This window comes from Castor canadensis, chromosome 6 (genome assembly GCF_047511655.1).
Source record: "Castor canadensis chromosome 6, mCasCan1.hap1v2, whole genome shotgun sequence".
Taxonomy (NCBI): Eukaryota; Metazoa; Chordata; class Mammalia; order Rodentia; family Castoridae; genus Castor; species Castor canadensis.
This window is the reverse complement of record NC_133391.1, coordinates 103,240,123-103,266,995: the sequence shown is the minus strand read 5'-3', so window position 1 is coordinate 103,266,995 and position 26,873 is coordinate 103,240,123. Positions and strand designations below refer to the sequence as shown.

Here is a 26,873-nt window from a genome sequence, read left to right as displayed (position 1 = left end):
TCCTTGGAAGATAGATAAGAATAAAGGGTACTTCATGTCCATTATCAAGCTTACTTAAGCATCGCCTGAGATTATATATATGATTCAGAGCTACTTTATCTTCAAATCCCTAATCAGTCAGCAGTAGGACTCATCCCCAATAAAAACAATGGAGACAAGAATCATTTTTCTTATAAAAAGAAATTTGAATATGAACATTCTAAATGCCTTTTGTTAGAACATTACTCTCTGTTATGATCATGGATCTTCCCTCATATTTGTCAGCTATCCTGGACTGTGTGCCTTTTGTTATACCTAGAGGATTAAATGTGTCTTTACCTGCAGAGAGTAGCTAACTTAGTGCTAATTGCTCACTGTAAATAATCAGTGTTACCTACAACACTTCTCTGTCTGTAGCTTGAGTCTGCACACATATTGGTCTCTGATCTAATTTGTATTATTCCTTATTTTCCACCTTGCATTATTCTTTATTTTCCACCATTTTTTTATTTTCCACCAATTTAATATCACCATGAACAAAAATGAACTGTAACTCTGAGCACTATCAGTGTTGCCCTGTAAAGAATGGAGCATCTTTTCCTTTCCAGACTAAAAAATGTTAAAGATGAAACATGGAAAAGAATTCAGAAGATTGAAAGCACACAGGGCTGAATTATAAATTGTTTTTGATGTAATATGTACCTATACATATGTTTTCTCAAAAATTACACCTTTAGGAGTGCGTTTCTTACCTCGACTCTTAGCTTGTCGAGGACGGTAGCCGGGACTTAGCGTCTGTTCCTGTCGCCCTTGCCTCCTAACCCGTAGCCATCATGCGGGAGTGCATCTCCATCCACAATGGCCAGGCCGGTGTCCAGATTGGCAATGCCTGCTGGGAGCTCTACTGCTTGGAACATGGCATCCAGCCTGATGGCCAGATGCCAAGTGACAAGACCATTGCGGGAGGAGATGACTCCTTCAACACCTTCTTCAGTGAGACAGGCGCTGGCAAGCATGTGCCCAGGACAGTGTTTGTAGACCTGGAACCCACGGTCATTGTTGAAGTTCGCACAGGCACCTACCGCCAGCTCTTCCACCCTGACCAGCTCATCACAGGCAAGGAAGATGCTGCCAATAACTGTGCCCGTGGGCACTACACCATTGGCAAGGAGATCATTGACCTCGTCTAGGACCGAATTTGCAAGCTAGCTGACCAGTGCACAGGTCTTCAGGGCTTCCTGGTTTTCCACAGCTTTGGTGGGGGAACGGGCTCTGGGTTCACCTCCCTGCTGATGGAACGTCTGTCCGTTGATTATGGCAAGAAGTCCAAGCTGGAGTTCTCCATTTACCCAGCCCCTCAGGTTTCCACAGCTGTAGTTGAGCCCTACAACTCCATCTTCACCACTCACACCACCCTGGAGCACTCTGATTGTGCCTTCATGGTAGACAATGAGGCCATCTATGACATCTGTCATAGAAACCTCGACATTGAACTCCCCACCTACACCAACCTTAACCGCCTTATTAGCCAGATTGTGTCTTCCATCACTGCTTCCCTCAGATTTGATGGAGCCCTGAATGTTGACCTGACAGAATTCCAGACCAACCTGGTGCCCTACCCTCGCATCCACTTCCCCCTAGTCACATATGCCCCTGTCATCTCTGCTGAGAAAGTCTACCATGAACAGCTTTCTGTAGCAGAGGTCACTAATGCTTGCTTTGAGCCAGCCAACCAGATGGTGAAATGTGACCCTCGCCATGGTAAATACATGGCTTGCTGCCTGTTGTACCGTGGTGATGTGGTTCCCAAAGATGTCAATGCTGCCATTGCCACCATCAAGACAAAGCGTAGCATCCAGTTTGTGGATTGGTGTCCCACTGGCTTCAAGGTTGGCATCAATACCAGCCTCCCACTGTGGTACCTGGTGGAGACCTGGCCAAAGTACAGCAAGCTGTGTGCATGCTGAGCAACACCACAGCCATTGCTGAGGCCTGGGCTCGCCTGGATCACGTTAGATCTGATGTATGCCAAGCATGCCTTTGTTCACTGGTACATGGGTGAGGGGATGGAGGAAGGAGAGTTTTCTGAGGCCCGTGAGGACATGGCTGCCCTGGAGAAGGATTATGAGGCGGTTGGTGTGGATTCTGTTGAAGGAGAGGGTGAGGAAGAAGGAGAGGAATACTAATTAGCCATTCCATTTGGCCCTGCAGCATGTCACACTCCCAGAACTTCAGCTTCAACATTAGCTGACAGGCACTAAGATTTTTGATTGTCTTTGCTCAACTGTGATCATGTCTTGTCTTTCTCCATATGTACCTATACAATTTTTTTTCCATCATGTCTCAAAGTAAAGGCTTTAAGAAAAAAAAAAAATTACACCTTTAGGAAGGAAGAACCAGTTCCCTGGCATTATCTTTGTTAGAGGCTAGAAGATTAAATAAGAGATCATGGAACATAATTACAATTTTTCTCTATCAAAGTGATACCAGGCTTTTTTAAAACCTAATAAAAAACCAACCAGGTGCTCCCTCTAAGTGTTCCCATGACATCCAGAACACGCTTATTGTGAGCATCTTGCTCAGTTTTTGACCAAGTCTTGGGGAGAACAGCAGCCCAGACACAATCCTCCAATTTCACTATTTTTTTTAATTCAATGTTACATTTCTTACAAGTGATACTTGAACAAGTACTTCACAAAAGAGAATTCCATATATGTGTTGAATACATCTAGTCTTTCCCTCCACAGAATATTTTTAGCAATATGTTCAGATAAACCAATGGTTGGCCTTCAGAATTCATTACCCACCCTGCTGGATACTTGAATGGATAAATGCTTTATACAGATGTTCTAACACCTCAGGTGAAGTATATGACTACAGAAATAATTCTGCAAGATACAACAGAGCACATTTTTGTTGTGGGTCAATGGCTTGACGTGGAGTCAACAGACATCCAAAGGTAGTACCCTGCTTCCTGCATGGATAGAAAGGGAATCACTAGCAAGAATATCCCCTACTAAATACAAAAATAGTACTATAGACCCACTTTCTATAGCAAAATTGAGAGAAAGTAACAGAGGTATCCCATATACCTCCTCCCTCACATATGTGCAGCCTTCCTAATTATCCATCTCCCCTACTAGAGTGGCCTGTTTATTATAATGGATGTCCCTACATGGGTACATCATTACCACTCTAAGTTCATAGTATACACTAGGGTTCACTAGTGTAGTATATTGTATGGCTTTGGACAAATTTATAATGACACATATCTAGCACTATAAAACCATATGGAGTATTTTCACTGCTTTAAAAATCCCCTCTGCTCTGTTTATTCATCCCTCTCCCTCACTAACTTCCAGCAAGCACTGATCTTTATACTGTCTCCATAGTTTTGACTCTTCCAGAATCTCATGTGGTAGACCCTCTTATATTGACCAACAATATAGATTTAAATTTTCTCCACATCTTTTCATGGGTTGATAGGTCATTTCTTCTAAGTGCTGAAAAAAATTCCATTGTCTAGATATATCACAGATTATCCATTTACCACCTCCTTGATTGCTTCCACATTTTGACAGTTATACATAAAACATCCATATGCAGTTTTTTGTGTGGACACAAATTTTCAACTCCTTTGAGTAAAAACCAGGGAGTGTACTTACTGTGTTTAGTTTTAGAAGAAACTTCCAAACTGTCCTCCAAAGTGACTGTAGTGTTTTGTGTTCTTATCAGCAATGAGAGTTTCTGTAGCTCCACATTTTCACCAGTATTTGCTATTGTCCTTGTTCTAGATTTTTGCCTAATAGTCATGTAGCAAACTCATTTTAATTTGCATTTCTCTAATGACATGATATGAAGCACCTTTTCCTATGCTTATTTGCTACCCAGAATATATCTTCTCTGTTCGGGTGTCTGTTAAAGTCTTTGGCCTACTTTTTGGAGGGTGGGAGGCAGGACTGGGGTTTGAACTCAGGGCCTAATGCTTGCTAGGCAGGCACTCTACCACTTGAGCTCCTCTCTGGACCAGGGCCTGTATTTTGTTTATGGTCCATAATGAGATTATAGCTTACATTTTGGCATTTTTCTTTTCCTTTTATTATATTGTTGTATTGGGTAGGGTATATTGCAGCATTTACAAAGTTTCTTACAATATATTAAATATATCATATTTGAATTCACTCCCTCTACCATTCTCCTTTATCTCCCCCTCACTCCAGTCGAGAAATAGTTGTAACAGCTATCTTTTTTCCCTTTACATTCATGTGTACATGGAATGTGCACCATATTCACCATCTTATACCTTTTCCCCATCTCCTCTCCCCTCCCACTGGTATCAATCTGTGCCCCTCTAGGCAGGGCCTGTTCCTCCCTCCCACTCTCCAATTTTGCAGAAGACAGGAAAGAGAAATGACATTTTTGCTTATTTAAGGTAGCTACACAGGAAATTTCCTCTTGGCACTGCCATCTATATATGTATTATAGCCTGATTTGATTCATTTCTTCTATTTTTCTTCTTTCTACTTTAGTCCCTATCTTATGGCTGTTACAACCAGTTTAAAATTTCTATATTCATTCTTGTATAGAATCAGATTGTTTTTCTACTGTTGAGTTCTTTGTACATTTTATGTAATATTTCTTTATTAACTATATCTTTTGTAAATATTTTCCCAGTCTGTGATTTATCTTTTTATTTTCTTGACAATGTCTTTTGCAGAACAGGAATGCTTTATTTTAATGAAGATTAATCTATCAGTTTTTTTTTTCATATCACATTCCTCTGGCATAGTACCTAAAAAGTCATTGATAAGCCTAAGAGCATCTAGATTTCCTCCTAAATTACCCTCTAGGAGTTCTATAGTTTCACATTTTTATATTTAGACATGAGACATTTTGAGTTAATTTTGTGAAGGATGAAATGTTTGTGTCAGATTCATTTTTTTTGCAAGTGAATGTCCAGTTGTTCCAACATCATTTGAAGAGACAATCATTGTACTACTTTTTTTCCCTTGTCATAGATCAATTGACTATATTCATGTGAGTTTATTTTAGGCTCTTGATTCTGTTCCACTGGTCTATGTGTCTATTTTTGCATCAGTACCACACTGTTTTGATTACTATAGTTTTATAGTAAGTCTTGGAATCAGGTAGTATCAATCCTCAATCTTTCTTTGCAGCACTCATTTTTTCACATGGGTGAAGTACTGGATCTGTACTAACAAATTTGCACTCTGCTTCCTAGTCTCCCAGAGCAGGCCAGCTACATCCATTCAGATGCATAATAGAAAATTGGAATCTCTTTGCAGACATGGGGTAGAGAAAAGATAATTCAGTCTCAGAGACAGACTTGGCATCATTGAGAAAAATGTTCTTTCTGATCTACTGAGCAAACCATTTGCACTAGAGAAAGGCTGGTATTGGAAAAACGTGGGTGGGCCAACACAGATTTTTGGTAAGATGTTATAAATCAATCATTCAGATTGACACATCCTTGAAAAATAGGTTTCAAAATCTTGGTTCAGGTGAATCTAAATTGCACAAATGGGAAAAAAAGATGCTAAAGATAAAAGTGCAAATTGCATGCCATCTCCTAAAAGTTATTCATTATTAGCATTGAGAAATACCTGAAAAACATTTGTGATTTTTCTGTGACTTGTTTTATTTTTTAACAAAAATTCTGCGTTGGTGTTAAACAGATTTTCAACCCTCAACAAACCAGATGGCTAATCCAAAATTATTACATGAAATATGAATAGGAAACTAAGAACTGTACTCTGCAAAAAGATAATGAGAATTTTTCAGCATTTACATTTTTACCAAATAAATTATATTTCTATTTCATTGGTATCTACTTTGGAATTATAACAAATAGTCACAGTGATAATTACCAAATGTCTATATTTAGGGGAAACTAGCACATGTGTATCATAAATAATAGCACAAATTGATATTTCTGAATTGCCTGTTTTTTTAGATATAGACATTTGGTAATTATCACCAGAGTTGGCATGTAAAGAGGCGTTTAGACAATTTTAAAATTGCATATTGCTTACTCAATAGACCATGCACTAATTATATTCTGCAATAAGATACCATATTCAGGTATATTATAATAAGGAGAGATCTTGACCCAGTAGACAATAATGGAAAAATATATACATTGGCTTAGTGAGGATAATAATTTTATGATTACCTAAAACAGCTTTGGTTGTGGTTGATAAATCACTTGCTAACCTAATAGTTTTCCCAAGGTGGAATAACTTTGACCTTAAAGCTAAAATGTTTACTGCCTAAATATTATTTTTGTACCTTGGCACAAAGAACTTCATTAATTCTGCATTGCTTTGTCTGTCTCCTGCAGCTTTTAGTTCTGACTTATTGCCTGATTGGCAAAGAACAACTTCCAACAGAGAAAGGCTTTGCACAACTTGGCCAGAAAGGTCTTGCTTTTGGCTCCTCACCTGGTAGAACTTATTTCTGCTTAAATCTGTCTTTTTCTCTGCTCAGGTAATATGCAGAGTGTATACAGAAAGTGAACACAGACAGCAGATGGAAGACTTTGCTGATCTCATCCACTTTAGTGTCTGGTCAAATCTTGGCAAAGATTATTTTAAGCACACATAAAACACATTAGGCATTACCATGTGACATCGACAACAGTGATGGCAGTTGCAACTTTGACAATAGGGAGTGCAAACTGGGCTGGTAGAAAAGTGAAGTTAATAAGGTAATGCTACCTTGCTTCTTGCCAAAATAAGAAGATGGTGTGGCTCAGTGGTTTGCTAATGAGAAGCAAAAGAAGAAGATAAGAGCAGTGCCAAGAAGCATATGTAAAGAAAGGAAGATAATTTATGAGGTAGAATTGAAACTTCAACTAAAATCCAAATTCTACAGCATTGAGAATAAGGATACAGGCCAGTTTGGACTAACTAGTAGTATTAACTTAATAAATATGCATCTGTTGTTCAGGATAAAACTGCACCTCAGTGGAATATATGCAATGGGAAAACATGAACCACACACAGAGAAATTAGTTAATACTACAATAAACAAGTCAAAACAACTCTTGCCAGGATAAGTAAATATAATGTATTTGTGAGTTCTTGTCAAGATTCTAAGACTTGGGTAAAATTTTTCAAGATTAAATGTCTTTATTTATTAATTCCTCCTAGATGATGAAATACACACATTGTATAATAAAGAGACAGTTATCTTCCTTCTCACACATCAATTCACAAGGCCACTGATTTTATCATTTGTTGCATATTTCCTTTTTGCTGTTGTTTCAGTCATTAATGAATAATGCCTCATGAGACACAATTTAATGATCTCATATTCTGACAGGGACCATTAGTGCTCACCTATCATTCCACATGCTCTCTTGTAATGGTTTTTTATGTGTTAACTTAGCAACTTGTGTTAATATTCAATCAAATATTAACCTAGGTGTTATATGAAGTGAACTTGCAAATATAGTAAAAAAAAAAATCCATAGCCAGTTAGCTTTAAGTAAAGAAGATTATCCTGAATAATTTTCAATCAATTGGAAAACCTGAAGAGCAGAGCTGAAGCATCCCTGAGAGAAGAAGAAGTCCTCCTGAGATAGCAACCCCAAGCCTTGTCTGACAGTTTAAATTTTCTTAGAATTTCCCTTTCCTGGTTGCCTCCTCTGTATATTTTAACCTTATCTACCCACCCCCACAATTGCACAAACCCATTTCTTTTAATAACTCTCTTAATAAGTATATATTTTATTGGTTCTGCTTCTCTGGTTGACTCCTGATTGATATACCCACTAAATTTTCCAGCCTCCCTTGATAAGGTTAAAGTCTACTTTGACACATGGATTAACAGGTAAGAGTGAATGCACTGAGACAGCTACAATATGTACCCCCTTTGTCTCTGCTTTCTCAGTGGAAATCTTGTAGCCACGAGTAATGAGAATAAAGCTACAAAGTAAAAGCAGCCTGCATTCCTGAGTAAAAGCACAGAAGAAAGTGTTTCCTGAACTGTACCAGACTTTGGAGAAATGAGAAACAAACTTTCCTATTAAACTTTAGATTTTTTAACCTTGTAGAGTTTACTTATTATTTAAGTGTTAAATACTGTGTCCCATTTAATAAACACATTCCTAACTTTTTTCAAAAATAATGTCTATTAAATGTCTATATGCACAGACAGTACTCAGAAACTCACTGCTCATGCTTTCACCTTCGGTGATGACAGAGTAGCACTAGCCCAAGATGATCAGAAGTGCCATGAGCTCAAAATAAGACAAAGGTAAAAAGCACTAAGGGGTCAAAGATAGAAGTTATATCAATCAGCAAGACTGTGTCACTTTGTAAAGTCAATTTTATCCATGTTTATTCTTTGCCCCACCATAGCCACACTTATAATCCACTGTTCTGTATCATGACAGAGTAACATGTAAATGCCACTATACCACAGGAAGGAGGAGGAATGGTGTCCTAGGATGACAAAAGAATCCAAAGCAATTAATTGGAGGGCTGATTGACTGAAAAAAAAAATCACCAAACTTTCTTTGGTTCTTATCTATGTAACTGGGTTACTGATGCATATAATATATAGCCACTTTGACTTGTCTATAGGGATACAATCCTATCCAAGAGTTTCAGATGCTTTTATGTGAACAAGTATTATTTTCTTAAATTACTCTCCTTACTACATTTTATTTGTTATGACAAAAAAATGTAAGATACCTCTAAGAATGTGCTTCTTATTTAAAAGTACAGTTTTCAAGCTGGGTTTAGTGGTGTGTGTGTATTACCAGCTACTTGGAAGACTGAGCCCAAGATTTTGAAAGCTTGGGCAACAAAGCAAGACACCATGTCAGAAGAAAATAAAAGAAGAGGAAAAGAAAAGAACACACACACACACACACACACACACACCTTTCATATACAATATAAGGTCGACTATTTAAAAATGCATAAATGTTTATAGGTATACATGCTCTGTACCCATCTCCATTTTCCTGTTTTTCTAAAACGCATTCTTTTAAAACAGGGAACTTTATAAAACAAACAATAAATGTATTAAATGTGAACTGCTAGGATACACATTGTTAAAGAGAATGATAACATTATAAGTTTAGTATCTTGCATTTATAACAATTTTCAGATGGATTTCCATCTAAACTTCATAGCATTTGGATAATTAATATCCTTTTTATGGAATTACTGAAAGTATTTAAATGTACATCTAATCTTTCCCTAGCAACTAAATGATTACTTTATGCAATAAAATCTAAATCTGAATGCACAGTTCTCATTTTAACAAATGTCTACTCAGGTTCCTTAGTGGATTTTTTTTAAACAAATAGATAGGACCAAGTTATAATTAACATTAGCAAATAATTTTTATAATAAAATATGCTACTAAATTCTTAAGAATGCTTGAAAGGCATCTAGACAACAGGAGCATTGTGTCCACCTCCAAAGTTTGGAACTACTACTATTGTACCATCCTTTGCTTATCAAAAGTCAGTACTGTTTATTTTCTGCACTAACTGACCAGAAGTTCTTCACTTGTAAAGACTGATCAGTATGTGTTAATTACCACCATCATTTTTATTTTATTGCTGCATTAATCACTGTTAATTTTTTGCCATATTCTTAATTTCACAGTTTTATTCGATTAGTTCTAATTATATTATAGAAATCATTTTCAACCTACATTTGCTATATTTGACAATGATTGATCTTTGCTTTCCTCTAGCTCATCATCTTCACTGATCATAACACTGGTAGAGAGCTGTCCTTATGGATGCAAAATTAGCAAAAATACATACATATAAACAAATCGATTTCAGAGACCAGTGGCAAAGATGGATGTAACTAGTAAAGATTTAGAAACATTCAAGCTTGGATACCAAGGGACAAAGGAACATGAAAGTATTTTTTGGTCATTTTGAAGTTTTACAGTTCAAGTTGAAAGGAAAAAGGACTTCTTGACAATTACTGTCTGGACTGCTTTCCTCTGACTTCTGCTTAACATTCATGAGTCTTCTCTTTTACTTTTTTTTTTCTTTAACCCTTAATTATGCACTAAACCTCAAAATACAAAAATGTTACTTTTTCTATGTCAAGGTATCAGTGTAAGGACCAAATATAGCTCTGGTTTAACTTGTTTTACCAAAAAGCTCATGATGTTTTTGAGGTGCTTTGTCAACCAACTTTTGGATTTATTTTAGAAAAGAAAATCTCTTTAATGCTTTTCAAAAGATGAGTAAACAAGAGCAATTATATTTTTCTTACATGAGCAGAAAGAATCAAGGGTGTCCCTAAGGCTGTGGTGAATGAAGGAGCAGCTGAGGTGAGGGAGAGGAGCTGTCTGCTTCTAAGGCATCATTGTGGTTTTGATGTAGAAGTTCAGAAAAATAAAAGCTTTCTGTGTTTTAATAAATGTAGCCATGTCCTCCCTATGATAAACATGTGTACAGTCCTGCCACCAGAAAAAAATGACAGAATTGATGACTTTTGGGTGTCTATCTACTCACCTAGATCCCAAAACTTTGACCACAGTATCCACACCCCCATAAGTGGTTTTTGAAATTGAAAAGCCACATATACTTCCAACCCTATATACAGTGTGTGTACAGAAATACAGCAAAACCAGCCTCATGACATTTTCAATGAATACTTTCCCAAAATACCAATTGACTATTTGCTGTTCTAAGATCTGTTTAGTGAGTAAGAGAAAAAGAGAGGTGAATCTAAAAATACAAATAAGTACACAAACAAAATACAGAAAGTGGCTTCTTAGCTTTGAAAAAGACAGAGAAATCATGTTCACCCTGTATGTTTGGACAAATGTAGTCAGCATTTATTAAACTTCTAAAAAAATCATCCAGTCATTCACAGAGTATAAGAACTTCTTCACCTTAATTTTTTGGTCTCACAAAGCTGAGAGTAAATGCAGGCATTATTGATGATCATGGAGGAAAATGAAAAGTTTTATATGATGGAGGAATTAAATAATGATAAGAGCCAGCCTACAAATTGACTGGTATTGGCTTGAAGGGAAGAGTGTCTCCTCTCTTGGCTTTTACAGAAGAAAGGAGGAGTTATTTCAGATGTCAAGTTACTACAGCTATACATACCAAGTAGTCTGCTTTTACATGTGAAATATGTTCAAAATGTACAAAGAAAAATATGATTCATTATAATTAATTAGCTAGCATACAATAAAACCAAATGACATTTTTTATACTTCAGCATCAACCCTCCACACTACAGCTGAGTGTTTTCTTCCATAAGTGCCACAGCTGCTTCTGATCCTCTAACTATTGTTCTAATTTAAAGGCCAAGAAGTTTGTTTTCATTTGACACTGTATTAGGTTTTCAAACTATTTGCTAGAAACTGCACTCTAATCTCCAGTGTTGCATCACCTTCTATACTTGATTAGCATTAAAAAAATTTTAGAAAAATTCTTTTCCTGGTGCTTCAATTCTGAGATGGTATAAAAAATGATGCTGATAAAAAGGCAACAGTCAAAATAATTCAACCATAATCCTCCAGAACTTGGCATCTTTCTCATTTCTATATTAATCAATATAGAAATCAATCAAGAAATTAATTTCTTGATACTACCAGAATCACTGGTTTTATTAAAATGTTAAATCAACTGCCAAATTTGCCATAAAATAGGATGGACATATGAGAAATGTTGATATAATTGATGCACTATAACAATATTTAAAAGACTAAATAAAAATGTGAAGAAATTGCAAATTTATCTTTATTTTGTCAACTTTTGTCCTCTGACTTAAAGGAGAGCAGCTATTTCATGAATCTAGTGACAAAACTAACATTCCTAAGCTTTTTCTTGCATTAGCTGTGCTGTCTCACAAACTCTTTTCCTCATGGAATAATATCAAGTCCTATTTCCTATATCACAACTATCATCAGTTAGCTTTTGAAATCTCAAAAGTTGCCCCTTCATTTCTGAAAGTTTCACATCTATATCAGGTCTTAATGATTCTATTTGAACTAACCACCAGAATGCGGCTGCTTTCTTTTTTTCGCAGCGGAGTACTCCAATCCTTTCTGGTTCTCTCTTGAAGAATATTGAAGTGTTAGAATTATATTGCATGCATAGATAGAAATTATATATGTGTGTACATGGATATGTAAGAAGTATACTGTGCAAATTGATAGGAAGACTGCTTGGATTTGAATCCTGACTATGTAATATATTAACTGTTTGGCCTTGGGCAATTTATTTAACCTCCTTGTGCCTCAATTTACCCATCCATGAGATGAAAGTAAGAAAACTTCCTATGCTATAGGGTTATTATAAGTAGTTTTTTAAAAGGTAACAACCTATAAAATACTCAGAACTGTACCTGACAATCATTAAGACACAATATTGTTAGTGTTTTATTTTTATCATTATCACTTTCATCATCAAAACCACAAAGGTTTTTAATCACAAATTGCCAATCGTGACACTTCCTAAAATATTCAAATATTTCAGGGACAAAGAATCCAAATATATCATAAGCAATGCAAGACTCATGCACACAGCAAAGTTGCGTTCTCATAATCATCTTTGGCATTCCATATCTGGATTGAGCTGTGCCATTCCATGAAACTTCCAAAAGAGATTTCTCCTAAATTATTAAAACTTTTTTACATAAAGTTTAATCCACATAAATAAAAATTACATTTGTAGATAAAAGTTACCTCTGTTTAGAACTCAAATTATTTGATTGTTTTATTATTTTATGAATTTTCTAGCCAGTTAGGTATGAATTGGAAATGCCAATTTGATCGTTTGGGCTGGCCTCTATGAAATCTGTTCAGCTGCATTCGTGTGTTTGTATGCATGTGAAAATATGGACAATCTACAGCAAAAGAAATAAATCAGGTTTAGACTTTTATCATAACCTGTTGATTAACTACTAGCAATCTGTCATGCTCTGAGTCACTTTACTACAGAAAATGGAGCGTCACCTCCCGAGTGCCCCTCTGAGAACCTCAAGTTCATGGGAATGAACAGTAGAAGGGACCTCTGAACTCTTTCCCACAGTGAAATGACAGCTGTGATTCTTTGGCCTCAGCTTGCCTTCGTAAGTTGATTAGGCATGAAATTTATGGTGCTTCCCCCACAGTGTCCCATACTAGAGCTGGACATTTATTATTCTGAGCAATTATTGAAGGATATATACTTTTCCTATCATCCAGTTTGATTAAGATTCTAGCCTTGGATAGAAGTAACAAACCACACTTAAGAATGAGATAGGAGTGTTCTGACTTGCTGTCAAAGTGTGTTCCATGCATCTTGAATGCAAACATAGCACACTAGAATACTGTTTATAAAAAGCCTCATTTTACCTGAAAGTCCTTTACATCAGAAAAATGAGAAAGAAAAAAAAAGACATCAAAAGAGCAGATGAAAAATTCAAACTTTTAAGAAGAAAGTTGAGCTTCATTGTTTTTAAGCTTCTACTAGTTATGAACACTGAAAGTGTGGGTATATTTTTTAACCTTACTGAGCCCTAGTTTTTCTTATCTACAAAATGGAAATAATAATATACAACACACAGAACTATTGTGAATTCAAATAATAGATGTTAAATATTTGATACAGATAAATTCAATGAACATAAATTCTTATTAGTGAGATTAATGGACTTTGGAATCAGCCACATGTACTCAGGTTGGTCTTTGTTGGAGTTCTTGAATTATTGGTTTATTTTTTTGAACACTTGAATACAAATTAAATCCTTCAAAAGTAGAAAATAAACTACTTTTTTTGAGGGGTGGTCTGGAGTGGAACTCAGGGTTTCACACTTGTAAAGCTTCCAATATATTATACTTGAATTCACTCCCTCAAAAGGTTTTCTCTCTTTTTTTTTATATCTCAATACTGGGGTTTGAACTCAGGACTTCAGGCTTGCTAGGCAGGCCCTCTACCACTTGAGCCACACCTCTAGTCCTCAATCCTGTACTTAAATCAACCTTAAATTTTATAATTAAACAAATGATTAAGTACAATGATTTTTTATTTTACTTTAGTTGTGGTATTACTTTACTTATCAGAGGAATTACTATGTTGTGTTCTTATTAGTTTTTTAAAAAATAAAATAATTATTTTCATAAATTCCATTTCTATATTCCAAAATATAAAGGTATGGTAGAATTAATTTAATAGATGTTAGTTATATACAAACCTTGCATTAGTCATTGTTATTGGCACTGGGTATTCAGTGATGAAAAGACAAAGCCCCTGTTCCTATGATGCTTGCAGGAAAGATAAACAATAACAAACATAATCATAGACTGTCTAAGAGTTAATTGAGGACATAAAACCAAGCAAGTTGATAGAAGCTGACAGTAGGGGGAGAGTTGAGCAGAGATCTTTGAATGGGACTTTAGATAGGTAGATGGTCATGGAATGACTCTAAGAAGTAGCATTTCAAGAGAGTACCACAGAAGAGAAGGAGTCAGTCACATGGAAGAGTACTTTATGAAGAGAAGATTATATTAAAAACTGATATGCATATTGTGTATTAAGAGGAGCATAAGTAGAAAAGACAGGAAAGAGATAATTCAGGATATGAAAAGCAACAGGAGGAGTTGATTTTATCTTAAGAGTAATAGATCATAGATGAAGAATGGTCTTATCTTTAAGGAAGCTTAAATAAGGGAAAAATTGTATGAGAAGAAATGTGGGTACTTCTTAGGAAGCTCCTCCTGGTCCAGGAGAAAGATGACAAAAACTGTCCTTGGTATGGTAATGTACATGAAGAGAGGTGATCATATTTAAATACACTTTCTATGGGGAATGAAAAAGGACCTGCTGATATATTGTACATAAGTGTGGAGAAAAAGGCAAGAGTCACAATTAGAAAGAGATGGTGTCATTTGCTGAGATGAGAAAAAAGGGAGAAAACTGTTGCAAATGAAGTTTGGGGAGACAGAAATCAGGAGTTCTCTTTAGGATATGTTATATTTATGAAGACCATTAGACACAAATGCAGATGAAGCGTTGAGTTCATGTAGATCTTATAGCCATCATGATACTGACATTTGAGGAATTCATCTTAATTTAGGTAAAAATGTCTCACATTGAGCTGACATAATGGTAATATGGCATTATTTCCTAAAATCCCTTAAGTTAACATGTCAAACATATTAGATAATGAATCTTCAACAGAAGGTCATTGGGGAGAAGAGGCTTTGCCAATTGGGTGTCAGAGAAAGGGAACTCTGGCTGATTTAATGTTCTTTATAAGCATATGACCAGAGATATCTTTGTCACTTGGCTAGCTCAGGCCCACGAATTACAGAATAAGTAAGGTGAGGTCTGGGACATGGGAGATTTGGGTAAAGAACAAGTCAATCAAACATCTTAAGCATCCAGGTGATATTATTTAGTGGTTGTGTGAAAGGCAATTCTGGAGATAGAACACAGGATTTAGGGAGTATAAAACAAATCAATACCAAATATGAAACTGAAACTTCTTTAGTAATTTCCTTCAGGGTAGTAATATGTACAGTCAACACTCTATTATGAAATTTGATGTCTCCAAACATTTGATTTGGACAATAGTTTTAATCTTTTTCACCTTGTATTAACAAAATGACCAGCAATTAATAACATACATGGCTTACCTTGAGCTTTTTCATTTGTTCCTTTCACTCTTTTCCTCCAATAAATGTGCTAATAAAATGTGAAAGGTTACACAAAATGTGGCCAAGAAGAAACAAGAGCATGACAGGGCAGTCGATACATTCCATGTTTCCAGATAAACAGAGCTTTGAAAATACTAAGTTGGATTGGGTGCAGTTTCAAAGGATTTAGAAAGGTTATGTTTAAGGGTCCTTTAATATAAGTCAGATTAATTATTCACAGAACATTTAAATGTGTCTTAAACAATTCCTTATTCTCAGATAGCAGGTTACAGAAAAGTGAAGTGTGTGTGTGCGTGTGTGTGTGTGTGTGTGTGTGTGTATTTAAGAGGGAGAAAGGAAAGAAAAGAAAGGGAGGAAGAGAGGGAGAAAGGCATGTGATAACACATCCAAAATATTTTAAATTCTAGCACAGAGTCATAGCAATTGTTCTTTGGAATCCTGGTGATTCCTGAGTTTGCCTTTATAACTCAGTGAAGGTTTGCTTGGTGTAGGGTGGCTGAGAGATGCTGTCCTGCACAGAGCCAACAGAGTTACACACTTTTGGTATTTCCATCTGAGCAGCTACACAGAGAGCAGGTTTTGGAGCAGGTTCTTACAGCACAAAGCCATCATGACTGAAGTTTGATGCTCCAAACACAGACACATTCTCACTTCCACAAATGTTTAAGTAAAAAGAGAATGTGCTGAAGGAGCAAATTATTGTCTTCTTTCATTTACTTTTTCTTGTGAAAGCATACCTCGTATGGTGTTTTGACTTACAGAAAATGAAAAACAAAGATTAATTCTAAAACTGCTAATTGTGTAAAAGCATGGATTTTCAAAGAAAGTAGAAGTTCTTTTCTTAGCGCAAAAAAACTTTTGAAGAAAAAGCATCTACCATTTTCATTAGAATCTTTCTTCCTAATAACACAGATATTTGGACAAGATTCATCAAAATATATCTATCAAAAAATCTTACCGTATTAAGCTGATTTTTAAAGTTGCTATAGGATGATAATTAAAGTTAATATAATTTCTAATGCAGAAGCATTCTCCTATGAAACAGTAGGTTTTGATTTCCATTAAAGACACTGATTCAGATAATTATAACCTAAATTAATGTAGTTAATATTATTTATACTTTGGCATTAATATTAAAGAAATAAGGTTTGCATTTATCCTTGGCTAAAGGAAATACAAGTTGTATAATTGAGAACAATTGCCTGTAGTTCATTATTGCCAGAAATTAACATTTAAAGCTTAATCTTCCACACAAGACTTCTTAGATCTGGAAACCCAACCATGAAGAAAATAAGAAGTTTCCTACCCAAAAATATTATTCTCCAAGTTCTTTGGGAGGAGTTATTCAGAGAAAGTGCTATTGGATAGAGATCCAGCATCTACCTAATGACATGACACACCACTCAATATTTTGGTGCACAATTTTGGTATTTTTTGGTTATTGCTGTTGTGCTGGGTGGAGATATATTGTGGCATTTACAAAGGTTCTCACAATGTATCAAATTGAAAAGCTTTGTGCCATAGGACCAGCACTCATTGTTCATTGTACTGGATTGAGGGAAAAATGTATATGCGAACTTGCTTCTGAAACAATAACTCCAAATGTAGCATCACTACAGTTGCTATCTTTGGGGAGTCACTAGCATGACATTTTATGAAATGTTGCCATATATTTTATGAAAATGTATAACTGCAGTTTGACCTTTTTACAAAAGAGAAAACAATGTGAAAACCACCAGGGGATGTTTAGTTTTTTCAAGCTACATGAATGAGAAGTTGGTCTGTTAGCACTCACTGAAAAATGAAAGAACGTAAATCAAACTTCAAAATGGGTAGTAGCATCTTGATGAAGAGTATAAATCAAAATGCTCTTATTTATTGGGAAGTGATAACTATCAGAGGAATTGTGGAATAAAACACTCCTCACCTCTGCTTCCAATATTCAAATGCTTCCTCTGCTGTGTTAGCCCTTTGGGAAATCACAGCTCTCTCTAAGTTGCATTTTCCTCCTCAGTCAAGTAAACTTATTATATGATTACATTGCCATTTAATCCAGCATAATTGTAGTAATATGTACAGTATAACTCAGTCAGCAAAAATGTTCCTCTGTCCAGGGAGGCAAAGGCCTTGTGGAATGTGGGCACTGCCGCACTAAGAATAAGGTTCTGTTGCTCACCAATGGCTAGAACTTCCTTTTCTTAAGAATGAATGACAAGTTAAGTAAATCATCATGGGAAAATGCTGAGGCAGGTTCCTAGACATATGCTAACCAGAGTGAAGCTTTAGTGAAGATGCAAAAAGGGCATAAGAAATCTCAGCACTGGGCAATGTTGCCTCTGACAACCATGTCTTCCTGTAGTCAAAATATGTTTTCACTCTCTTGCTCTCTTTGCTTGCTGTACTCTGGCAAAGTGAAAGGTGAATCACTTTTATTCTGCTGTGATTATTTTTACCCCTCAAAATACAGCTTACAGGATCAATTTTAGGCCATAATTGCACACAGTCAACTTGTTCAAAAGGTTAAAAAAAAAAAAACTCCTCAAGCCACAGTAAATATCAAGCTGCAGATGAGTCAGGTTCAAATGAAAGCAGAGGAAAAATTAAACACTTCTTACTAGAAACACACATTATTTATTTCAATGCACCTAATAAATCCAGTGGACTCTGTCTTTACTTCAAGATTCCTCTGTGCAGCTCTCAAAATACAGTAAGTCTTCCTCTTTGCAAATAGCTCAAACTTCGAAAGCACTTTTGTAAAACAGTGTTGCAACTCAGAATGTCTTTTAACATAAGTGAAAAATATTATATGTGGAGTTAGATTTCTAGGCTAAGAGTAATTTTAACGCATATGCAATAGTTTCCACTTATGTTTGTAATGAAAATCATAGACTTCAATATTCTTAAGATACTAATAATTGAACCAACATTAAAAGCACTTAAACTGTTGTGCTGGTTTTTCAAAGTAGAAATCTGAAAATAAAAAATTTACATAATTAATCATTTAATTAAAATACTAGATTTGTGTATATGCTGAAGATTTATATACTCTGTGTAAGAATGATACAAAATTTAAATGTTAGATTTTGATATTGCAAATATCAAAAGTATCAGTCTCAAATTAATCATATTTTGAAAAATTATATCATGAGCACATATGTTTATTTCACATGTATCATCTTGATTCCTCAAGAGGTTGGACCATAATTTCCAATTACTTTATTAAAATCTCTATACCCATTATATTTTTCAACCCCATTTGGCACAAGAGAAGGAAAACTATCTCTCAGGTGGACTAACTGAGTTCTATGACCACTTTGAAGTTTACCCCTAAGGCTAAGCTTTTCTGGATCCTGCATTGAATCTTACAGCTGGCTAATGAGGATGTACTACATTAAGACACTACATCACCCTTTGTCAAGACCTACAACCATGCAGCATTCTACAGGGATCATCTTTTGAGCTCTTGAAGCTTAGCAGTAGAGAGAAAAAAGACATACTAACCTTGAAAGATATTCATGGGACATGACAGAAATGGTCAACAGTTTCCCTATTTCCTCCAATAATTCATTTCTATGGAAGACACAGGAATTTTGCAAAGCATTATATCACAACTCTGTGCAGGTAACATCTATCCAGTGGCTTCTGATCATTCTTGGAGCAAAATATAATCTCAGTCTATCATGTTCCATATTCCCTGGACCTTGCTGCAGTCACTTCTGTAACTCATTGGAATTCCCTTTACACCTCTTTCCTTTCTCTCAAATCTTATTGGTCTGAACATCCAAGTTCTTCCACATCTGAGCACTATTTACTCCTTTCTTCTGCCTAAAATGCTCTCCACAGGTAATATAGAGCTAGAGACCTAATTATATAACAAAATTTTGCTGTCTATAGAAGTACCATTTCTTATACAAGTCTTTAAAATATCTCTGACCTTCTTTTCTCTACTTTCTATTACCACACTTTATTTTCTAGATCACTTAAGCACTAAAATCACATCGTTTATTTTCCTTGTTTCTGTGTATTGCTTCTGCCACTAGAATATAAACTTCTTGAGGGTAGGACTGCTTACATTTTAGTGGGCATTGTTTCTCTATCACATAGCCTAGTGCCTGGCACACAGTGAACAATATAAAGATATTGAAGGAAAGAACAGGTATTTATGTTAAAGAGATGTCCTTGAATATATTGGTATATGCAATCATTAGACTACTGCTAAACATAATTAAAATAAATCATTCTGTGTCCTACAGAAAGAAAATCTCACCCTTTCAGTATAAATACCCTTCAGTATAAATGCCAAGTTTAAGAGTTGAAGGTTCAAGTTAAGAGGAAGACATAAAGTCTGAAAGCACTTTAAGCTAATTCTTTAAAAAATGTGCTGAAATGAAAAGTTAAAGGGATTGAGGCTTTTAACCTACCAAATAGAGACCTGGGAGATTAGTTAATTATTGTCTTCCATTTTAAAGACATTTTATCATGAAAATGTCAGGCTTTTATCTGTCCATGAATGTGAAGGAAAGGAAAGAGATCTAAATTCAAGTTGAAGAAAATTTAGAGTAAACCTAAGACTCTCTTGGCCACAAGAGAATGGGCTCCTAAAGGTGATTCTGGGGAACATGTGGCCAAAATCTTAACAAGAGAAAAGTGAAAACATCAATTTTATACAGATGGAAAATAACTCACACAAGAGGTGAATGTAGAAAGGATTTCCAAGTGGCCTTATATGGATAAGGAATGTGTTTGGCAATATAAGGTTAACATAAATTATATATTTATATTATATGTAAATTATATACATTATATATTTATATATAAGACATATATATAAATCATAAATATATTATGTACATATATATATACATGCCTTACTCTTTTGTACTTCACTGTATCTAACTAATATTCTCTACTTAGCTAAGTAAGTATCTGAGTTTAATAAGAAATGTCCAAATAGAAACTGTGTGTGCCATGTTATTGCCATAGCTGACTTCTTCTCTCTCCTCTCCTTTTACGTAGTTTACTCAAAAGGACCCACAGGAGGAATAAGAGAAGATAAATGTCCAGTCAAACTTAAAGCCAGCAGTGAAATAAGAAGTACTTCTAACTATTGTAAGAAAGCAATAATATTGTTTCTCTACTCTATCACTAACCAATAATATTAATTAAACTTATTGAACATTTATTATCTGACAGACATTTTCTGAGGGGTTATATAAATTCACTTAAATCTTACTACTTAAGAAAACTGAGACTTGGAAAGATGAAAAACATTTGTTTAATTTGATATGGAAAACTGCAGAGCCAAGCCTAGAACCCATTCTTTCAGACTACATTGGTTATGTTCTGAACCACTCTTTTAGAGTAAGTTGAAATAGACTACAAACATAGAAATAATTCAACACAGGTAGCATTTTCGTTTATGAGAACATTAGTATCTTCCTCAGTCCCACGAGAAAATGATTGTTCCTTTCTTCTCCCCATAGACTCTCCCTTGAGAATCATTTCCCATCTAACATTATTTAACACTGGCCACCAGCCAGGAAGTATTTTTTAAAGTCAAACCATTTAAATATTTGAGGGACTACCATGCTGGGACACAGAACAGTTCTAAGAGTGTTAACTGGAGAAACACCCACAGTGTAAACTCTGTTTTCAGCATCTCCTGGCTGTGCTCCCAATGATATGCCCAATTGGAATTATAATCAAATGAAAACTATTTCCATAAATACACAGAGACTAAAGAGTATTGTTATTATTGTGTAAAAACATGAAGTGCCACTCTAGTTAGAGTTTCTTGGGGATAATACTGCATTTTAAAAATATGCATGTAAGGTTTGTCCTATCAATTCTTCTGATGAATTCACAAAGGATATTTTCATAAATGTGCACAAAGTTTAAAGGTTATTCATTGTAGTGTTGCTTACAGTATTAAAATAAATGAGAGTAAACTACAAATCCTCACACAAATTAAGCTAATCCAAGTACATCAATACAAGAGCATTAATATTATATCAAAAAGTAATTGCTAATTTTATTTAAAAAGTGTTCAAGCTGGATGCATGTCACACAACTGTAGTCATAGCAGCTGGAAGGCTGAGGCAGGAAGACAGCTTGAGTCTAGGAGTTAAAGGCCAGCTTGGGCTACAAAACCTGATCCCATTTTTAAAGCAAATAGTGTCCACATTAAATTAAATGAACAAGCAGCAAATGAATCATATGCATATTATGAATACACTTTGGCAAAATAACATTAAAATTTATATAAGCATGCATAAAACAGGAAAACTTGGAAAAGAGTTAGAAATTAATTGAAAATGAAATACAATGACAAGGACCAACCATACAAATATTAAAATATTTTGATATGGCATTCTTAGAGCAAAAATAGGTTCAACAATAATCAGTGAGAAAATCAGAAATGACCCCAAAAAGAAGCTAAGCATATGAACAGGTAATCTAAGAAATTATTCAAACATCTAATCATGAATGACAGAGGTACTCAGCATCACTAGTAATCAAGGGAGTGAAAACTAAAAGAAAGGGTACACCAGTTCTCTCTTAATGAAGTAAAAAAATTTGTTTTAATTTGGAAATATTGAGAGTCAGTGATGCTGTGGTGAAACCAAGTTTTTCATATACAATAGACCCTTGGTATCTGCAGATATATGGGTCCAAGGAGATCACCACTGAGAAAAAACCATGAATGCTCGGGATGCATAGAGTTCAGTATTCTAAAATTATTCAAATTTGCCTATATGGTAACTTGAAACCACATAGAGTAGGCTACTGTCAGAAAAATTACTGTTGTACACATCAATACTGCTCACTAAAGACTAGATCTTATTTCATGTTCTTTGTTTCAAGTACAGAGAACACCTGACTAATTTTTTCCATAGTACTGCCCAATTTCCACTAACAACATGCCACCATTAAACAAATATAAAAATTTTTCTATATCACTAAAGTAAGCACATCACATGCCTTTTGGGGGCTTGGGAGGTTTATCATAACTTTTTCCTGCTTTTGGGGAGAAATGTTTTCACAAAATTAAGGGCAGGGAAACAGCATATCACACAAATACTTAAACACAACTGACTGAGATCTTCTCTGTACCAATAAACTACATATGTGTGCATGGGAATTTAAAATATTTGTTCTTGAAATTTCTTTTGATTTATTTATTAATTATTATTATTTGACCATGCTTTGTCAAAACCTCATATAATAAATCCATGAATAAGGTGGGCTGACTGGACTGAATTATTATGTTATAAATTGAAACATGAAACATTTGTTTTAAAGATCAGAATATTATCTATCAAAATTTAACTGCACTTCCAGGAATCCTTTAGAAAATCTCATAGTTAATAAAGCTGTATATAGCATTATTTCTACTGGTGAACTGCATGCTGATCAACATGAGCATATATAAGAAGATGTGCACCCTCATGGACACACACACACAGAAAAGTCAGACTTGTATGTATCTGTATATGTTTCATATGTGTGCACACTGATAAAAAGAAATATAAAACCTCAAACCAAAGCCTGAATCTAGATGAGTACAACCTCTGCACTATTGAGGGCAGAAGAAAGATCAAACCCAGGATAGTAAATTCCTTTGTGCAGCAGACGGCTGCACAGCAAAGTGCATGTATCTCCAAAAAAAAAAAAAATTACTTTCAGAGAAGGAGCTAGATAAAACTAAATTGTTCTATATAATAAAATGAAAAGTTTTAATTTTCTCCTAAAAATTAAATTTTCTGTTAAATTTTTTTTCTGTTGGGAGAGGAAAAATAGAAGATTCAAGCAACATTCTGAATGGCTAAAGGATACTTAAAACCATAATGAGTAACTTCATCTTCAATTGCTTGTGCTGCAGTGGTGCCAAACACTTCATCTTCTCAAACTTTCAAAGTGTGTGTTTGTGAGGAGAGACAGAGAGAGAGAGAGAGAGAGAGAGAGAGAGAGAGAACTAAGGAAAGGTACTGAGTTCCATTCTTGAGTTGGAGTCAGATCATTGATAGAGTAACAGGAAGAAGATACAGAGAAATGAGAAAACTCAAAAGAATCTAGGAAGCCAAGGCCATGTAAATGAAAGCCTATAAGCAATTCTCAGAATCTTGCAGATGGAATGCTCTTACACAAGCCAAATAGTAAGTTCAAAAATATCTTTTTAGATCATAAAGAGCAGAGATATTCCACTTGGAATGCAGTTTACATTTGTTTATAAATGTAATGATACAATGTTTATAACATTTATCATAAAAATTACAAAAGGAATATGTGCTAGAGTAGAAATCTCCTAGAAAAACAAGAGAGAGCTTATTTTTACTGGTTCCTACTAGTCAGTCCCATTCACATGCACATGGCAGAGTTTCAGAGACTCACGTTATCATTGATACATTGAACTCTTATTAGAACCAGGATGTACTGAGGCTCTCTAGAAACAGCCTAGTTGGCTTGCATATACAAGAAGCACAATAGCTATCTTTATTTAGATATATAAAATTAGAATAATCATGCATACAAATTGACCAATTTTTAAAAATTAATTTAAACATAATTATGATGATGGATTCAACTGGATCATAGAAAAAAGAAAACTACATCTATGCAGCAGTTGCAATCAATGAGTAAAATAGTGCTTTGGCCAGGTGTTGGTGGCTCATGCTTGTAATCCTAGTGACTCAGGAGGCAGAGATCAGAGGGATCACTGTGCAAAGCCAGCCCAGGCAAATAGTTCATAAGACATTGTCTTGAAAAAATCAATCATAAAAAAGTGCTGATGGAGTGGCTCAAGGGTAAAAGTGCCTACCTAGCAAGTATGAGGTCCTGATGTTTTGCAGAAATTGAAAGAAAAATATCCAGATGTTCCAAGGTACATGGAATATCAAATTTAGAAACTGTATAAAGAACCTGCTTTCTGGCAGCTATTGGGAAAACTTAGAGCAAGTTAAGTCTAGTTAGACAGAATATGAAAGATCCCTAGAGAACAGAGACATCATCTGCCCAAAGGTATGTGTAAAGACCAGATAAACCCAAAGGTGGAATGAAGGAGACTTTGTTGATATTACTCATTGCATCACCATATCAGGCATCAATAACTGATCCCAGCACTGTTTTGTCCAGCAGAACCAAAAATAAATTCACAATCCTCCTTAAGATAACAGTCCAAGCAGCAACTACCAATACATCAGAGTTAATCCAAGAGATGAAATTGTACCACCCAAATGATTAAACAGAGAAATGTAAAAACAAGCCCTTTCTAAGATACCTCCTCACCAAAGCAGAATCCAACTTGTACACATTGACCAGGGTGTGGGTTCCATGTGCAAAGGTTATATCCTTAACATAAAATAAATCCCTGTCAAATATATAAAACTGGTGAACCACCCAGTTTTAGAGAACAGAGGTGAAAAATCTATATTCTCGGACCACTAACTAGGAAAAAAATTCATGTTTTTAAATTCAAGCAACAAAAAGAAAAAAACTAGTAATAGTGTAAAAATATACGATGCTGGTAAGAATACAGAAGACCTTATTCGAGCTCTCAACAGCCTCTTTATTGCTTCTCCCAGAAAAACTCAAAACAGGGATTACCAGCTCTCCTGACAAGCCCGTCAGTCCTCTCTACTCCTAATCTTGCAGAGAACAGAAATCTTGTACCACACAATATTTTGTGGAGGGGGCAGGATTTCTGCTCAAGAAATCAGAAGAGCAAAGAATTGCATTCTTCTTAGGGAAGGCTCTTGCAAAGTTTCTGCTGAATTGAGCTTTACATGCGGGTGCAAAACCTAGTGTAAGGGATGTGGTTGCATTAATTATAAGATTTCAATTTGACAGTTTAATTAGGAAAAGGAGAGTTAGTGTTGGGCTTGCAGAATTCATGATGAATCACATTCTCCAACAGACTTCATTTTCATATTTCAATTACATACATTTCTAACTGATGAACAGCAACATAGCATTTTCTGTTTAATAAATGTGATATCTGTTGGAATTGATAACATTAGTTCAGTAATTACTGAGCCATTATTGTCAGCCTTTTAAAAAACATGGAAAGAAGACTTAGTTATTAAAGTTTAGCATCAGCACAAGACTACATTTTGAAATATTCCTACTAAAGAGCTTTTTAACAGTGTATTAGCTATCCCTTACAGATAGAAGTGTAAAATTCAATAGCGCATATTTGCATGAGATTTATTTTGATCTAATCACACCTTAGATTCCCAGACATACCACTGTTGTTATTATGTTCTTTTTACATCTTTATTTCAGAATTCAGAACAAATTTTAAAAACAGGGGACTAGAACTTACATTTAAGTGACATAATTTAATGCAAGACCATGCTAAGATTCTAATAAAATATAAGCAGAATTTATTTTCCTCGATCTAAGAGTAAGTGTGAATTCAAAAGGGAACAAGCTTTAAGTGACTCAGTCTTTCACAACATGTGCGAATTTGTGAGTCCTTTCCCAGAGTGAATGCTCTGGGTTTTGTGAACCAAAGTTGAAAGCTGAGTTACACATGGATTCATTAGGGTCTTTTCTTTTCATGGGTTATGAATAAACAGAAGTTCCTTAAATCAAATACAGATGTCAGCTTCCTCAGAGACTAGGAAAAAGATCATTCCCTACAATAAACACACTGCATACACTGGACATGAAACACACTTCTGTTACTTTAATTACTTCCAAATTTGTTCATAATGATCTTTTTGTAAACAATATCTTGAGTTCTATCTACTTGAGCTATATTCATGTGTTTATGTGTGTTACATACTTATATTCGTATATGTACCACGACTATTTGTATCCAGTCAGAGAAGATAGATAAGAACAGTAGTCATATAACATAATGTCACTTACCAGCATGTTAAATTTATACAAAGAGTTTGTATTTTACCATCTCAAAAATAGGTTATATTTCTACATGTTCTTAGTGAACTCGAGTACCTCAAGTGAACCTCTGGTAGTTTCAGAAAGACTTTTGTGGAATTGAATATTTATTTGATTGTTTCAGGAAGTTAATGATGACCGGAGGATATGCATAGTATAGTGATTAGCATGCTGTTCAATAATTGGTACTTTTGACCACCATTAACAGGTCCCAGATTCTTATACAAAAATTAAAATGCTACAAAATTATAACAATACAAATAAAAGGGCTGAGATTCACTGTAAATTTACAAAGAAAAGTCAAAACATTCCTGTTCCCAAATAGCACA

The 26,873-nt window shown here is 35.1% G+C and overlaps 1 pseudogene; it reads left to right on the top strand.

Moving 5' to 3' along the window:
- The first annotated feature begins 757 nt into the window (after positions 1-757).
- LOC141424173 (tubulin alpha-1B chain pseudogene) lies at positions 758-2,342 on the top strand (annotated as a pseudogene).
- The last annotated feature ends 24,531 nt before the right edge of the window (positions 2,343-26,873 follow it).